This window comes from Callospermophilus lateralis, chromosome 1, assembly GCF_048772815.1.
Source record: "Callospermophilus lateralis isolate mCalLat2 chromosome 1, mCalLat2.hap1, whole genome shotgun sequence".
NCBI lineage: Eukaryota > Metazoa > Chordata > Mammalia > Rodentia > Sciuridae > Callospermophilus > Callospermophilus lateralis.
This window is the reverse complement of record NC_135305.1, coordinates 110,806,328-110,822,500: the sequence shown is the minus strand read 5'-3', so window position 1 is coordinate 110,822,500 and position 16,173 is coordinate 110,806,328. Positions and strand designations below refer to the sequence as shown.

The 16,173-nt window shown below is 38.0% G+C and overlaps 1 pseudogene; it reads right to left on the bottom strand.

Moving 5' to 3' along the window:
- Positions 1-3,673: 3,673 nt before the first annotated feature.
- Positions 3,674-5,691, bottom strand: LOC143406181 (septin-11 pseudogene; annotated as a pseudogene).
- Between the last annotated feature and the right edge of the window lie 10,482 nt (positions 5,692-16,173).

Here is a 16,173-nt window from a genome sequence, read left to right as displayed (position 1 = left end):
CTTGATATTTCTGTATCTCAGTAGATAGATATTTTTTACTTCTTCTGCCCAAAGTTTATAGTGGTGTAATTTTTAGAAGCTTTGAGAGTTCAGGAAGGCACTTCAGAGTTCTAAAATTCTTACAAACACAATTTAAATAAAATATTTATAAATACGTTGTTTTATTTTTTCTTTCTTTCTTTCTTTCTTTCTTTATTTAATTTTTTCTTTTTGTTTGTTGATCTTTGTCTTATGTTGTTTTTGCATTGCTGGCAATTGATCCTAGGGCCTTGCAATTGCCAGACAAGCATTCTGCCTCTGAACTACATCCCCAGCACTATATGTAGTTTAAGAACTCACACAGGATATTGTAAAACAAAACAAAATAAACAAAACTTTCTTTTTTTTCAAAATCAAATTAAGAAAAGCAACCTAGTGAAGGAAATGAGTGCTAGATTGAGGTTTGGATGATTCCAAGTTTGGGATCTTCAATTTAAGAACTGTTCCATCTTCTTTAAAATGAGGGATTACAGGTGTGGTTTTTTTTTTTTGATTGTTTGTGTTTTTTGGTTTTATAATACAGTTCACCTTTGAAACAAAACTGAATGTGAACCTCATGTAAGAGAGAGCATAAAAACTAAGACTTTGTTTTTTTTTGGGGGGGTAAAAATATATTTTCCCCTGCTTAATGTCTTGGCACTAGTGATATATGCATAGATTACCTGTTCACCACTCTCCTACCTTAACAGAAACCAAATTATGCAGCACGCTGCTGATTAATTTCATACTTGAAAAAAATGAGACTTTACAATAATACAATTATTTTAGTTCTTAAAAAAGACAAGTGTCTAACATGCATCTTACATATATGACAATTCTGCATTAACACTGAAAGTAGATTACATAACAGTTTTAGAAAACACATCGGTTATTTTCAAACAGCAAAATGACAAGAATCTACAGCTACAGTTTAAGGCATATCAGCATATTTTAAAAATTAAGAAATAGACAAAGTTCTAATGCTGTTCACAGCTTAATTTTCAATTTATTTTTAAAAATTCCCTTCATACCTACATACAAACTAGACTTTGTAGGTCATAATTCCCGCTAAAGAATCATCGCACATGTCCTGCCAACAGAACCAGGACTTTGGAAGCTGAGACTTGACAATTCCAGACACTTGGAAGGGGCAAAGCCAAGGAATCTGAATGGACAGTTCAGGTTGGACACACAGAGACAGCATGACGTGGGCCAGGAACAGCTGAAAAACCCGACTCAACAAACCATGTGTGAAACATTTATGGATACATCAAGAAAGTCAGGAAAACGTGTGCGTTCATTGGAGGTGCAGAAGATATGGAAAATAAGCATATTGCTGGTGAGTTACAAAGCAGGGAAGGAAGATTACAAGACACCTTGCCCAGCGTTGTTATCAAACAGTTCCCTGGTTGAGAGATGATGCCTTTTTAGACAAAACCTTGACCATTAATGCAGAGCCTATGCTGGGAAAACCCAGTCTCTGACCTGCAATAAATTCCCATACATGTTCTTCCATCACATCCTACAACACATACAACTGTTGGGGGTATGTACAGTGCAGAAGAAGGAAAAAGATGGTTATTATATTTGAACAGAAGATGGGGGGAGAGGAACTGGAACTAACTGGCCAAAAAAGAAAAAGAAACAAAATAATGACCACTGTTACTGTTAGCACCAAGGAGAGCCCATTTATCAAGATCCAAAATTTAAGTGATCATGAAGTCGGCCCAGCATAAAAGGTTTCTTTCTTTTTGATTTGCTCCAGTGGAAGGTGGCAGTTTCTCATTCTAGTTTACAACGTCAGAGTCAAGGACTCTGAGTAACATCCAATGATGCCCATGATACTGTGCAGAACACAGGCTGGGATCAGGATTTCCGATTTCCACATTGAAATCAAGGAGTTGAAAAACATGTAAATTGTTGGGGGGGAAAACATGGCCACTTTAGATATTTTTAATTTGTTTAGAAGAAAAGTTACTCAGACCATTCTCTCCCTACCCCCTCAAAAAAAAAAAAAAAAGGAAAAAAGAAAATCCATCCATCCCATTTGTTTTCTCTACTTTTAAAGCGTTAGAAAGATCTGGAAGGTTTCTGACTACTATACTTACATGCAAAGGCGAAAGCACATCCAATTAGATTTGAGGATATCATTTATTCCGTGCAGAGCCAAGGACTACTGTGAAAAAAGGCATAGATACAGAAAGAAAAAGAGCAGCAATAACAAACTAAACAAGGCTGGGGAGCAGTGGTAGAAAAAAGTTCAGAAGCAACACATTTTTTTGAAAAAAGCTTCTATATGTTTCTTTTGACTTTTTATTCCCTGACTCTCCATCTGATTCATTTTGTTGTGTAAATTTTAATGCAAAAAAAATCAATCCAATCAATCAATCATCTTGGAATCAAAAAGTCAGCAGGATGCTTTTCGTGCTAGGCTCATATTTAAAAGCTTTCAGGGATGCAAGAAATAGAATTGAAAAGTATGTTTTCTGGTTACAAGGCACAAAAATGCTCACACAAGCAGTGGTTGGAACAAGCATATGACACAAAGATTCAAGCTTTTGTGTAGTGCTCATCATAGGAGCAAACGTAGCCCATGGTTAGAGTCGGCATGCCGTCTAGTGCTGGACAGCCAGTTTCAGAACTGCTATACAAAAAAAGAGCTAAGACAAAAATGATGGTCTAGTGGCTTCTCAACCTGTGAAGACCATAACTGCTGCTGGTCTAGTTGGCAGGGTCTTTCCCAGCTTAGTTTGCATTCCAGTGAAACTCATTTCCTTACTTTGCCTAATTAAGCCTACATCAGGTTCATGGGAGAGTGTCCCTTCTTTCCCCTCAGTATGACTGGGGACAAAGAGAAGGTTGGGGGGGATCTTTGTTGGAATCAAATACTTATTACTTTAAAAACAAAGTGTGTGTCAGGGGAAGGGAGGTGCAGCATATGCTATCTTGTTTAACTTAATATGCAACTAGCGATGGTCAGAGGGGAAACCCAGAGGTGACGTGTTGGGTTCATGAGAAATGTTATCCTTTTAAGTAAGAAGTAGGAGAGGACAGGGTTAGAAAGCTGGGAGGATCTTGTTGGGATCAGGGGAGCAAGCATATACAAAGATAAGCATTTGAAAGGACTGGCACAGAAAAGAGATCAGATATACCCTTCTCCATACAAATCAGGAAGGTAGTATATGTCCTGGCATATGAGTTAGTCCCAACCCTGGATGAGACGGTGGGCCTGAGACACAAAGGGCAGGTAGAGTCAGTCATGGTGAGGGGACAAGTGTGGAAATTTCATTCATGACAATTGACTCTGAAACAGCAAGGAAACTGGCAGTGAAGTTGAACTTCTTTTCTTTCCTTTTTATTTTTTGGACTCATGGGTTTTGTTGCCTGCCTTCTCAGTTTTACCTTAAATTGATGATGTCCTTTCAAATTTGTGCTACAGATGACACACACACAATTTATAGTAAATTTCCTATGTGAAGTATTTGTGAAACTTTCTCTTGTGGTTAGTGAATAGTTTTATTACAAGTACCAATGACCAGTGCCTCAGCCTGCTGAGAGCAAATGTGGGAAAGGGTCCTCACTGTAAATAGATTGTGGGAAGCCCATCTCCTCCTCAGTGGAAGATTCTTTTACAATCAGTGATATAGGACCTGACCTTTGAGATCTTGATCGGAGGGAGGATGAAAAACACACTGGCCAACATGAACGTGATCATCATTTCCTTACACCAGTCGGTGCCAACTCGGCCAGGCTTTAAGTGGGTGTTCAGATGCAGTCTCAACCCCTGAGGGGAGACAGTTGGAACAGACCACAAGCTCAAGCCAATAATGTTAGCCATTAAAACAAACAAAAATTCATGCAAATGTAAAAGTCATCTATGATGCTCACCCACCTTTCTGCCCACGTTCAAATCTATCTTAGTTTGGGGCTGGTGTGGAAAAAAGACAGGGAGTTCGGGATTGTGCAATCATGGAGATGAACAATCAAGAAAATGCAAGTTGTTGTCATGGCTATTCAGGGTTTTAGTTCAGCTGCTGAGGCGGTGAGAAGTTTTCACATCAGACGTACAGGCAGCATTTTACCCACTTTCCTCGATCCAAAGCGACATACAAGTAACAGGCATGCTTCCCGCTGCCATTCGGAACAGGCATAAAGGGCAAATCATTTAATTTCCGGAAACAAAAGTCCAGCTGCACAGAGCCTTTGCTGTTATTCCCTTGTTCTATGGTTTTCCACCACCCGACAACATTCAGCAAAATAAGTTAAGAGTTATTGGTGTTTGGGGAAGGGCAAAACAAAATAAAACAAAAGGACACAGATGGCAGAGATACACTATTACTGCAAAAGCAGGTGAATGCGGGAACATCCTTGGCTTGCCAGGCTTTATGTGAAGCTTGCATTTTTCTTATCCTTGTCTTTCTTGGTTTGCTGGGCCCCAGACTGCTGGGCCTGGGACTGTAGTAGCTGCGCTGCTGCTTTCTTCTTCTGGAAATTGTTCACCTCGTCCTTGAGCTCCTTCTTCTTGTCTTCCACTTTCTTCTTCTCTTCTTGGTGTGTCCGCTTTAGAAGATCAAACTTCTCGTGGAGCTCTTTCTCTGCCTCTTTAAGTTCAGCCTCTTTCTCCTTCACTCTCATAACAAACATCTGTCTCATCTCTTCTTCTTTCTTCTGCAATTCTCCCAGGAATTCATTCCTTTTTGCTTCATAGGTCTCCTGAAGACTGAAGGGCTTGCTGTCAGGGTCAGTGTCCTTGAATCCCATCTCCTCAAGCTTACAGCGCCGGTACAACTCATAATGGAGGGTGTGTGTCTGTTCTCTCAAGTCTTCCATGTTCACGCAAATCAGCATCTCCCGCAGCTTCACAAAATCACAATGGTTTTCATTCTCAACCTGCACCACGCCCCAGGGGTACTGCCTGGCCTTTGCCATCTTGTTGCCAATCTTCACTTCTTCTGTGCTGCCAACCACTGCAAACGGGAGGTGGACACTCATCGTTGCATTAATCTCTGCCACCGTTTCTTCATCTGTAGGGAACTGGTATATCTGGACGCCATTGCTGACTAGTTCACACATGATCTTACTTTTAAATTTGTGCAGTTCATTCTTGGCAATCGTGTCTGCTTTTGCAATTATTGGAATAATGTTCACCTTACTGTCCAGCTTCTTCATGGTGACCAGGTCCAGAGACTTCAGTGAATGTCCCGTGGGGGCGATAAAGTAGAGGCAGGCGTGAATCCTCCTGTCGTGGTAGTTGAAGAGAGAACGTTTAATCTTCAGTTCCTCTTGCAAGTAGGCCTCAAATTGGGCATCGATGTATTCCACTATTGGCTTATAGCTGTCATCTTTATTTATCTGGTCTCCAAATCCCATGGTGTCAACAATGGTTAGCTTCAGCCGTACATTGCTTTCCTGAAGCTCATAACTTCTGGCTTTTAACCGGACACCTGGTTCATTGTGTGTAGCTGGGTCACTTTCAAATTTGGTGTTGAATAAAGTATCCATTAATGCGGATTTGCTAATGCCTGTCTCACCAACACACAGGATGTTGAAACAGAATCCTTGAGAAGTTGACTTGTTGACCAATTGGTCCGGGAGACTATCAAATCCAACATGGCCAGAAAGGGACAAGTTTCGAAGCTCTTCATTAGACTGTCTCCCCACCGCCATGGCCATGGCCATCGCGGCTGCGGCTGCGGCTGCGGCTCCGGCTCCGGCTCCGGCTCCGGCTGGGTGCTCTGGACCGACACTCAACGCTGCTGCTAGCGCCTGGGCTCCGGCTCGCCTCCCCCGCGCTTCCCTCACGGCTGCGCTCTGCTTGCACTGGGCTCCCGCTGGGCAGCCAGCAGCATCTGCTCTAAGACTTTGTTTTGTAGTGAGGGTGGGACCTGGATTTTTATCTACTTTGTCTCCTCCCATTTCCCTAGTCATGAACATTCTCTGAACCTTTTGGTCTAGGATATTGTTCTACAGGACCCCTATGTTTCACACACCACATTTGCAAGATCCTGAACTATCACTTCTTTTATCTCTAAAAATCTTTGGTTGTGTGTTAAATGTTTCAATTTATAGCGTAGATATAGGGGATGTGGATAGCAATACTTCCTAATGATAGAATTTTCAACATGACTTGTACTTTTCTCTCTCAAGCTCCTGGTCCTCTGAACATTTTTTATTGCTCATTAGATAATCACAATTTCCATGTCTCTTGTATACATCACAAGGCCATGTCTGGTGATTGACCTATACCATCTAGGTATGTGTAAGTACATTCTGTAATAGTCACACAATGACAGAGTGTCTAATGAGGCATTTCTTAGAGTGTATCCCTGTTGTTAAATAATGCATGTGTGTAATAATGTAGACTACTTTACATATTTCCAAAATATTTATGTGGTTCAAAAATCAGTTTAAAAACAAGTATATTCAAAAAAGCCTAGATTTTGTTCCCTGTCCCCTGTACTCTATCTTCTGCCAAATTTTAATATTTTCTTTTTTGGGGGTAGAGAGGGTACTGGTGATTGAACTCAGGGGCACTCAAACACTGAGCCACATCCCAAATCCTATTTTGTATTTTATTTAGAGATAGGATCTCCCTGAGTTGCTTAGCACTTCACTTTTGCTGAGGCTGGCTTTGAACTTGTGATCCTCCTGCCTCAGACTTCCAGGCTGATTGGATTAGAATACTTTCTTATTTTACTTTTTAGTTAGAAACAAGTACAAAGTATGTATATGGTTGTGTATACATGTATGTATCAGTGGAAAAATATACATATGTACATACAATTCACATTTTTCTCAACTTTGTTCTTTTCCTTGGCAAAATACCCTAGAGAGCATTCATTTTTGATTTCTAGAGTTATCTTTTTCTCTCTCTCTCCCTGCCTCCCTCCCTCTACCTCCAGTCTTCATGCTGTTCCATTGTGAAGATGTACCATAATTTTTTTCCCCTCCATTGTCAATTTATAGACATTTTTATTAGTTCCAGTCTTTGGTTGTTGTAAATAATGCTGCAGTGAATAGCTTTGTGTACAGTTTTTTTTTTTTTTTTCCTGGTCTTTGCTAGTATGTTTTTGGGATAGATCCCTGGAAGAAGAATTCTGTGTCAAAAGATAAAGGCCTATGTAATTTTGCTAAATATTGACAATCTCCCAACCATTGTGTTTGTGTATGCCACTTTGTATTCACAAGACTTTTTGAGGGTTTGTATATCCTGGTTCAATTTAAAGATTCGCATGTCAGGCAGATATGGAATGGCATCTTGGTATACTTTTAAGATCAATTTCTCTTATTAAAAGCAACATTGAATATATTTTCATGTGGTCAAGATTCATTTGCATGCATTTTGCATGTATTTGCATGTATCATATGAAATGACTGATTATTTCATATTTGTAACTCATTTTGGTGCATGATTTTTGGCAGTTTTTTTTCTAATTTTTGAATTTCTTTATATACTGGAAACATTTGTCTTTAATTAGCTTACAAGTACATCTTCCCAGTTTATATTTGGAATCTTTACCATAGAAGTTGTTAGTGTAATCACATGTATAGCTTTTCTTTTGTTGCCCCTTGATTTTCAGTAATTCTTAGGAAATTTTCCCCTTTTTTAGATTATTGGGAAATTCACCTATGCTTTGTTCTTAGTACTTAATTTTAGTTTTTCCAAATATTTGATCCATTTGAAATTTTTTATGGTTTGAAATCTAAGGAATAAATCTGATTTTATCTTGCTCCATGTAACTATCCAATTATCCTAACAGGACCTGTTTAAACTCTCTATCCCCAAAGTTCTACCCAAAATGATTTCAAGATGCCATATTTCTAGTTTACTGTACTAAATTCTATATTCAATTAGACTTATTTTCTACCTGTTTTTAAAAGATGAGGAAATTTCTCCCAAAGCCTCGTCTAATATATTTCCTCACTTTTCTTTTTGGCTAAAGCTGGGCTACATGTTTTCCTCTTTTGGTACCAGGGATTGAACTCAGGGACACTCGACCACTGAGCCACATCCCCAGCCCTATTTTGTATTTTATTTAGAGATAGGGTCTCCTTGAGTTGCTTAGTGCCTCACTGAGTCTGGCTTCGAATTCGCGATGATTACAGGTGTGAGCCACCGCACCTGACTCCTTACATGTTTTCCTTAAATCAGTCCTTAGCAAAGGGAATCTATTTCTACGTTTGGCTTCATGGAGCTGATGACTTTCTGGGATAGGCAGATCGCCTGGACTAAATCTGCAGTTAATAGAGAAGTGAAGGAAGGGAGGAATTGGGGTAGATTTCAAGTACCAACAATTCATTCATCTTTCTGTAACGTAAACTTCTCAGGTCAAATTTCTATTGCATCTTTGTGTCAATAGACACAAGCACAGTGCCTAGCTGTGTTACAGGTGCAGAAATGCTCAAGAGCACTGAGTTAGATAGTATTAATTGTGATTTTTAAAATAATTCTTTTTTACTTTTACTGTTTATTGAAAGTAGAACTGAAATAACATTAAAATATATCAGTCACTAGATTCATGAGGCATGAAAAAGTAGGGTACCTATTTTAGTATTTGTTTTTAAGTTCTGTTTTGAATTTTGAACACTTTATATAGAGTACCTTTATTTTCAGAACATAAATATATTTTTAACTGTTCTTTCCCTCTGAGATGAGGTAGATGAAAAGCAGAAGATTGTACATTTCCTTAAAGGCAAAATCAGTGTGTTCTCTGTCACCCTAATGCCACCTCTCTGTACCCCAAATACTGTGAGCATTCTCTTAGTATTTCTCAAATGAATGAATTAATGATATCTCCATTTTACAGCCAGTCATGGAAACTGAGAACTGATTGGCTTTTTAATGTCATTCAACTGGGAAAAAAAAGTCTGAAACTTTTGCCCACACAGAAATCCATTGCCTTCCCAAGTGATTATACCCTTTTATATTCTCAGAGCTGTACTTTTATAGTCCACAAACACAGTCCCTTACTATTAATAAACCAAGCTTTGGTGGAAAATAATAACCAATGCTTTGAAAAGAGGACTATTTCTTAACCAAGATTGAAAATACACATATTGTATGTAAAAGAATAAGTTGATCCTTAACACGTGACTAATACAGAAAAGGAGCGAAATGTAATTTTAGAATTACTCACCACATTGGTCTCCATCTTAACTTCCAATAATGTAAGCACGTAAGGTCTTCAACTTTTCAACCATCCTAGCAAACTTCAGCTTTTATTCAATGCTTAAATGTCAACACCTAATTTCTCAAGATGAGTTTACAGTTCGGGGGAGGTGATTGCAGAGTGCACTTTGCTCATCTCAGACCTGGCAAAAGATAAAGAAAATTTGTCAAGTTCTGAAAGCCTGTATCTGTTAATAAACTTCTCCAATAAAAATGTGATTAAAATGTTTTGTAAGGTTAAGGTTTTTGACTTTGGCGTTTTGAAATTCCGAAGCTTAACACATCGTCAGTGTGGCATGTCATGCTTGGCATTGTCAGCAATTCTTGTACACAGATAAAGTGTAAACACATTGAAAATGACAGATTTAAAAGGATCCCAATAGTAGAAGAACTTGTGGTAAGATGGCATGGGTAAAACATTTCCAATAAAAGCATTACTGTCAAGTACTCACTGGATCTGCTTGGTTGTCTCAGTGTTGGGCATCTCCAACTGTGATGCAGCTGACCAGTTCCTAGCCTTTCCTAGGTGTGAAATTTACTCTAGTGAGCTATAACATTCTATTTTACCTTAATGTGTCTGTGGAAGGAACCACTCAAGGAAGATAATGGATTAGCAAGGGGGGGTATCTTTGGAGGAGAGGAATGCAAAGATGCATGTATGATTTTGTCAGAATCAAACCAGCTACTATGCATAAAAATAAAAAAGATAAAATCAGGATGTTCTAAATTGCTCACAAAAACTTAAAATCTGTCTGCAATATGACCAGGGGTGGGAGGAGGTTTTCTTTATTGAGATAAGAGTTTCACTGAAATAATCAACACATATGAAATTAAACTAGAATAATAGTAGCAACTGTGCAACTGAAATGAACTACAGAAAAGATGGTTTTAGTCCAAATTAAATTAACAAAAGCACATAGTATGGCAATGTTTAAAGGGCAGCTTCTTGTTATGATTGTACAATCAAACACACACATTCAGTTAAGCATCCTGTTGACTCTAAGACTGTCTATTTTGAAAGGTTTACCAAGTTGGCATTTTCCTTAAACAGTATAATTTTATAGTAGAACTGCCTACCTGTTCTGCAGTTTTTAAGAAAAAAAAATATGCTAATCAACTAGTGATCCTGCATTGCATGATTGATAAATTCATTTTGGTGCATCCCTTGCATCCTTTATGCCTTAGAAAGCTTAGCTGTGATGGATTAGGTTTAATTCCTACAAGCTTGTGTTGTTTTTCTGCTATGTTAAGTCAAAGCAAAAGATAAAAGATTTTTCTTTTGGCAATAACTCATGGCCTCTACCCAGCTTTGTCAGGCAGTCAATTGGAAACTCTTGTGCCTCTGGAGTCTGTAAGAACTCTTTTACCTGTATGGCCTGGACACACATGAAGGTTTGCCTGGCACCAGTTGCAGTACGGTCTTTTTTCTTTTTTTTTTTTTTTTTTTTTTTTGGTACCAGGGGGATTGAGCCCAGAAGTTCTTAACCACTGACCACATCCTCAGCCCTTCTAAATGTTTTTAAATTTTAAGATAGGGTCTTGCTAAGTTGCTGAGGCTGGCTTTGAACTTGTGATCCTTCTGCCTCAGCTTCCCAAGCCACTGGTGTTATAGGACTGCACCGTTGTGCCTGGCTGCATTATGGTCTTCTTATCCTTGAGAGAAGGATCTTAGAAGCAAGAAGGGAGAAATAGTGTGCCCACTTGCTTTAGCAATGGAAGGAAAGAGAAATCAAAGGAAAGAGTTATTGGAGAACCATCTACTACTTGGACTTATTTTTAAGAGGAATTTTTAATTGATAGATTATGATTATACATAATAGTGGCATTCATTATGCCTGTTTGTACATTTACATAACATAATTTGGCCAACCTCATTACGCAGTACCTTTCCTTTTCTTCCTTTTCTCCCTTCCCTGATCTACTTGCTCTACTCTTCAGAGCTCCCTTCTATTAGTATCATGATACCATGGTAATATATCAATAAAATAATAATATGTATAAGTGGGATTCATTGTGGTATATTTGTACATGGACAGAGCATAATTTGGTAGATTTTATTCCCCATTATATTCTTGCTGATTCTTCTCTTCTTACTCTATTTGTTCAACTTCTTATTCTTACAAAAATAAGAGACACCCTTATGTTTATTCCTTTTAGCCTCTGACCCCCACCTTACCCGCCTAGCTTCTGCATATAAGAGAAAACCTTTGACCCTTGACTTTCTAAGTCTAAAATGATTTTTTAAACTTTTAAAAAAATTGTTCTAATTAGTTATACATGACATCAGAATGCATTTTGACTCATTGTACAAAAATGGAACACAATTTTGTTTCTTTGCTTGTACACAATCCAGAGTCATAATATTCATGGAATCATACATGTATGTAGGGTAATAATGTCCATCTCATTCCATTGTTTTCTCCTGCATACCCAGTCCCCTCTCCTCACCTCCCCTCTACCCAATCCAAAGTTCCTCTATTCTTCCATTGCACCCCCCCCCCGCCATTATGGATCAGCATCCACTTATCAGAGAAGACATTTGGCCCTTCTTTTGGGGGAATTGGCTTACTTCACTTAGTATGATATTTTCCAACTCTATCCACTTACCAGCAAATGCTGTAATTTTATTTCTGTAAGGCTGAGTACAATTGAAGGGCATCTAAGGTGGTTCCACAGTTTAGCTGTTGTGAATTGAGCTGCTATAAATGATGTGGTTGCATCACTATATTATGCTGATTTTAAGTCTTTTGGGTGTAGACTGAGGAGTGAGATAGCCGGGTCAAATGGTGGTTCCATTCCAGGTTTTCTAAGGAATCTCCATACTGCTTTCCAGAGTGGTTGCACCAATTTGCAGTCCCACCAGCAATGAATGAGTATACCTTTTCCCCCACATCCTCGATAATTCTTATTGTTACTTTTATTCTTGATAATTGCCATTTGGACTGGAGTGAGATTAAATCTTAGAGTAGTTTTTATTTGCATTTCTCTTAATTGCTAGAGATGTTGAACATTTTTTCATATATTTGTTGATTGATTCTATATCTTCTGTGAAGTGTCTGCTCAGAAATAAGTAGTAAAAACATAATTTTGTTGCAATGCATAAATATGATTATATAGCTCACATATGTATTCATATAATTAAATAAATGTGCATATATTTCTGCTTGTATTCTTTGTTTTAGACTTGTAGATCCTTTGGATGATCACTTATAGCTGTGAACTACCTTGGTCATTTTACCCCTGCATAGCAGATAAAAGTTGTCATTGTATATTTATGTCAAAAGTGTGATAACAGTTGGGAAGTTCTGATCTAGGATAGTACTTGTATATTCTTGAAAATGCTTTTATATTAATAGATTCACACACATGCATATGTATATGTATTTATACATACATATCAGGTGAAACATTTTACTAATTGTTTTATAGAAAAGAAATCTTTCTTCTCAATAATCCTTTGTGGAAATTCCTTCAAGCACACTTAACAACTTTTATTCATTATTTTGAGTGATGGTAACGTAATTTCACAACATTCTCTGTCTTGTGGGTGTGTCATTTGTGTCCAGGCATTGTGATCTTTTGTTTTTTCTTCTTACAATGTTTATATAATTTGTTTTAATGGGATAGGTTGTTAGGAATGGGAATACTGAATTTAAGAAAATGTACTATTGTTAATCTTAATAGATTTTGACAGATTCTGTTCCAAATATCCTTAATAGTCACATTTTAATCTGCCATGCATCAGAATCCCCATTTCTCTAAATCCCCACCACAGATAAGTATTTCCATTTTATTTTCATTTTATTAGCATAGTCAGTGTAAAGACAGCCCCTTGTTTTGTTCTCTTAAGATTTCCTGATTTCTGCTGAGTTGGAGCATCTTTTTCTTCCTTTGGGCTTTTATAATTGCACTTCTTTAAAATGCCTCCTCCTTTCTCTACACATTTTTATTTTTTTATCCCTTACTTATCTATAAGATTGCTGTAACTTTCATAGGTATTAGCTTTGTCATTCCCATTGCAATTTTTTTTTCTAAATGAAGTATTTTGTTGTTGAATATGTACATATATGTGCGGATAGTCCTTGCAGATTGGTTCAGATGGGCAGACACAGGGTGTGTAGGTAATAGTCACTACAAAACTACCAAGAGTTGTGCATCTAGAAACACTACCACATCACCACATTCCTGTTCATCAAAACTATTTGTTGAAAGAAAGAGATTTCAGTGACTCAAAATAACAACAACACAAAAAACTCTTGGTGTAAATTCTTGAAGTGACATGGGGAGAAAGGATCTTCTCAAGTCCTTTTAAATATTTTTAAAAGAGTTAGTCCTTGTCTCCGAGGGGCAAATACTGATGATGTGCATTTGTTGAAAGATACTGATTTTATTTTCATGACAATTTTTTTTGTAAGGAAAGGTATGCAAGCTTGATGAAGCCTGTCATTGTTTTAAACAGGAGATAGGGCATTGGGGAAGGGACCTCTCCTTAGGACCCTCAGCTCTAACAAGGGCCTGCTACCTTCAGCATTCCACCTGAAGCTCCTTCCTGTGAGGGGAAACTGGGCCATATTGCTAGGGAGAAAACTAGAAGACCAGAAGGAGAATTCAAGACCATGAAGGTAAAGTCCCCAGTCTTGGGCATTCGCAGTAGCCCAAGGACTGACCTAGAGTTAACTTGTTGCTAGTTAACATATTATTAGCCTTGCAGTTTGCTGCCCCTCTGTACATTTTCCTGGGGAAAGAGAAACTTAGGCATGGGTACCAGAAAAAAAAATGGTGTTAAATTCAGCTATCAATCAAGTTCCAATCAACTGCATTTCCTCCATGGGGCTAATAGGAAGAAATATCACAGCCCAGAAAAAGTAGTTCCACTGGGTAGACTGGGCCTTGAGCTACTTCGCAGCTCAGCCACTCTGTTCTCCCACTGTGGTTTCTTTGGATTTTAATACACCTCTGCCTTGCTGTCTCATGACTTGCTCAATTATTTTCTCAAGATGCAAGAAACTGAACCCAGGACCCCTTGGGGATCACAGCCCTTGCACCAGTAACAATTTACAGAGTACTTGAACATTTCAGTTGTTCTCTGAATCTCACTTTTAAAAAAGTGAGTGTCTTTACTGTTTGAGGGTCATCATTTTTTTTAAAACTTTGTCTTTTGAAAGAATTCTAGAATCATAGGAGTAGCAAAGACTGTACAGGAAGGTCCCATGCACAGTACACAGGACCTCACTTATGCTAGCATCTCACAGAAGTGTAACAACTATATTTCAGCTTAAAACTGGCAAGACATTTGTATACTCCACAGAGCCTGTTTGCATTTCTCTAATTTTACCAACGCTTCTGTGTGTGAGTGTGTGTGATTCTATTGATTTTTTTATTCTAATTTTAAAAAAATAAGTTCTGTTTCCCTCTATTTTTAAGCTCCACATTCATAAATGAGAATAAAGAAACTGAAGTCATAGAAATAGTGTGACATTTGAATGGTTTTCTCACTGATGCTGTGGAATGTCCTTCTATATGTAACCTTAAAAAAATAAATCCACAAAGGCCCCACAGGTGGTTATGGCTTTACATAGACCTGGATGAACATGGAGAGTACATCAAGTGCCCTCTTGCCATCCCACAGATTTTCTGATTCGTGGCCTTCTGATAAGAAGCCAAGTTTAACATTTTGACCTGGAGCTGGAAGGGAACCTCTCTTATTTAAGATCACATCAACAAATAATGAGTGTTTGTGGGAAGTTATGTTCTCTTGACTACAGTGACACCTGCTGAAATTGCTGGGGTGGTAATTTTATGGCAGCTTTTTGTTAATATTTATTTTTTAGGTGTAGATGGACACAACACAATGTCATTATTTTTTTCATGTTGTGCTGAGGATCAAACCCAGGTCCTGCCCATGCTAGGTGAGCACTCTACCAATGAGCCACAATCCTAGACCTGATGGCAGCTTTTTCCAGAATTAATCACATACCAGCAATCAGGCAACCATAGCTACTCTTGATGAGTCATGCGCCCTGTGGAATTGTGAATGAGTGAATTAATGGCAACTAGTGTCTATGGTCATATGTTGGGAAAATGATCTGTGCTTGGGTAGCAGCTTGTCCCTTCCCTTGGGGTCTCTAGCACTTGAAAGAAGTTGGGGGAAAATGGGGAAGGAGTATTGCTGGTCCCCCACTGGAAATATTGCTTCAAAATACTTTCCTATTAATAGCATTCAGAGACTTTAGGCCATGAGACAGAAATTCATGCCCATAGCCCATTTGTCCAACTTTATTTTATCTGTAAGTAAATGTGGCCCAGAAAAGTGAAGTAACTTAATTAAGGTACAAAGATAATTAGTGAAAAAGTCTTGACTAAAATTCAGGGGGTTTCTCTTTTAAAAAAAAAATGTTCTTCCTACTACAATACTACAGTACTTTTGTTTATTTTGTATTTTGAATTAATATATTAAAAAGCTATAACAATTTGGGGCTGAGATTGTGGCTCACTAGTAGAGCACTCGCCTAGCACATGTGGGGCACTGGGTGGATTCTCAACATCACATAAATATAAAATAAAGGTTTGTGTCCAACTACAACTAAAAAAAAAAAAAACCAAAATATTTTTTAAAAGCTATAACAGTCTACACAATTTCAAAGGCAATTATTGCATTTCTCTAATTTTACCAACATCCGTGTGTGTGTGATTCTATTTTTTTATTCTAATTTAAAAATTAAGTTCTGTTCTCCTTTATTTTCTAAGATCCACATTCATAAATGATAATAAAGAAACTGAAGTCATCACCCAGTCCGTCCATTCCAACTAGAACTGATTGAGTTTCAGCTCTCATAATCTAATGATTTCACCTCCAAATAGTCTGTCATTTGTCCCACATATGAGCAATTGGGGAACACCACATATCTCCACACACATACCTCTCTATGGAGTGAAAATATTCCAGGGCCCTTCCATTGTGCCTAAGTCTTACCTTGATTGTGTTA